The 2,154-nt window shown below is 40.9% G+C and overlaps 1 long non-coding RNA gene across 1 annotated transcript; it reads right to left on the bottom strand.

The window, feature by feature from the left end:
- Positions 1 to 396: 396 nt before the first annotated feature.
- Positions 397 to 1,847, bottom strand: LOC131357764 (uncharacterized). Its single transcript, XR_009205315.1, has 3 exons — positions 1,761 to 1,847; positions 822 to 899; positions 397 to 644 (listed from the first exon to the last, which is right to left on the bottom strand). It is a non-coding gene; the product is annotated as an uncharacterized LOC131357764 (long non-coding RNA).
- Positions 1,848 to 2,154: the final 307 nt, after the last annotated feature.

The raw sequence follows: 2,154 nt of genomic DNA, 5'->3' as shown, positions 1-2,154 counted from the left end.
TAACTCAGCTGTTCAGACATCTAGGGGATGTTCATTCAATCACTTACGTGCCAAAACAAGTGTCTCGATGAGTACCTAACTTGCACCCTGAGAGATGGTGGGACCAGTCGAGCAGTGCTAGATGATCTGAGGGTGCATAGTGCAGTGCGAGTAGTGATAAGAGCTTTACATTTTTGGCTTTGTAGACAAGCATCAGTGTTTTGAATCTGATGTATGCAGTTACCAGAAGCCAGTGGAGGGAGTATTGTAATAGGGTGGTGTGGAAGAATTTAGGTAGGTTGAAAACAAAACATGCAGCTGCATGTTGGATCATTTGCAGAGGATGAATTGTGTTCAGAGGTAGACCTGCCAGGAGTGAGTTACAGTAGTCCAGACTCAAAGTGATGACAGCCTGTGTGGATTAAATCCTTCTGATGTGTTAAAGACGAAAGTGTTTCAGAAAAAGGACAGTTGAATGTCCATGGCTACCCCAAGATTGCGAGCAGTGGCCGAATTTGGAAGATCAGAGAGTTGTCCAGGGATATCACAATATCCTTATCTGGGGATGAATCACCTGGGTTTTGCTGGGAGTTTCAGCTGATGAGCCATCATCCATGATGAAATGTATGCCAGACACACCGAGATCCAAGCAGAAGCCGTGGTATCTGAGGGAGGGAAGGAGAAGATAATTTGAGTGTCATCAGCATGGTAGTGGTAAGATCACCCATGTGAGGATATAACTTCACCAAGAGAGTAAGTAAAGGGGGAGAAAAAAAAGAAGACCAAGTACTGAGCCTTGTGGGACACCAGTGGTGAGTCTATGAGGAGCAGATGTTGATCACCTCCATGTTAGCTGATATGGGCAAGCTTCCAGGTAGCAAGCAAACCATTCCCATGCAGCTCCACGGATTCCAAGACTCCTGAGGGTGGACAAGAGAGTATTGTGGTTGACTGTGTCACACAGTGCCGAAAGGTCAAAGAGGATGAGGACAGATGACAGCTTTTTGATCTAGCAGCATGTAGTTCCTCAGTGGCAGCCAAAAGGGCAGTCTCTGTGGAATGTGCAGCTTTGAAGCCAGACTGGTTGGGATTATTATGTACGAAACGGACATTGCTCATCATCCTGGAATGTAAACATCATGTTTCTCTATTCTGCTGTAATACCTTGTTTCAAATTAGGTTAGGCCAGTGTACTTTTGTACGTAATAAACAGGCATTTTGTGAGTCTCCACATAGGCAATTCATTGAGGACCTTCACCATCGTATTTTACAGCTCATTAGAACTTGGAGTTTTGTGATGTGACCCAAATCACCTGTTCCACTAAATACAGCAATGCTGAAAGGAATGCAGGGAAAGAACAAAAGGATCGGTGAAAAACCAATCCTTTAGCAGAGTCTTTAACAGAGAATGTCAATGATTTTGCTCAAATAATCTTGATGTGTTGCAGTAGGAGTTATGTCTGCCAAGGAAATCCTGGAAGCTACACCTCCCCTGATAACAATGTTTACAGGAACAGAATGTTATTCTGGTGAACGATGGGTTTAGGATTAACAATGTCTTACAACATTATGCAGTAAAATATCTATTATACCAGAAATACATTGCTGATCTATTCACAACTAATAGTCTGTTGTGTTTTACCACACTGACAAAGACTACTAGTAGCTCAGATTCATTTAAGGAATCTAGATATAAGCGCACTAAACAGAAACCAATACTGAGCCAATATTACTTATATTTAGAACAACCCCATGGTAAATAGTTCTGAAATGTCACTTACTCCTTTTGAAGCTAGCAAACTTCCTCGGCAAGCCTTCATCATTGTCATAAGTGTTCCCCCGAGTACCAGAGGAAGGGTGGAGAATTTCCTTAGCTGTCTCTCGCTTACATTCATGTGCTTCAGCCTTTAAATATTATGAAATTAAGAAAAAAAAGAAAAAAAATCTATTTTTACAGGAGCAAACAATTAAGGTCCTATATAACTAGAGTTACGTCGCTACAATTATAAAAAATGTATAAAATATCCTGAGAGTTAAAGCTGTTTGAAAGACATGATCACAGCATAAACAGTGCATTATCTTCAGGAAATTGACATTTTGAAGACATCTGTAAGTGATTATATCACTACAAATGAAAAGCTGAGAGTTTGTTTCATTTGTCATTCAGTGAATCAT

This window comes from Hemibagrus wyckioides, linkage group LG01 (assembly GCF_019097595.1).
Source record: "Hemibagrus wyckioides isolate EC202008001 linkage group LG01, SWU_Hwy_1.0, whole genome shotgun sequence".
NCBI lineage: Eukaryota > Metazoa > Chordata > Actinopteri > Siluriformes > Bagridae > Hemibagrus > Hemibagrus wyckioides.
The sequence above is the reverse complement of the archived record's forward strand: the minus strand, read 5'-3'. Positions and strand labels throughout refer to the sequence as shown.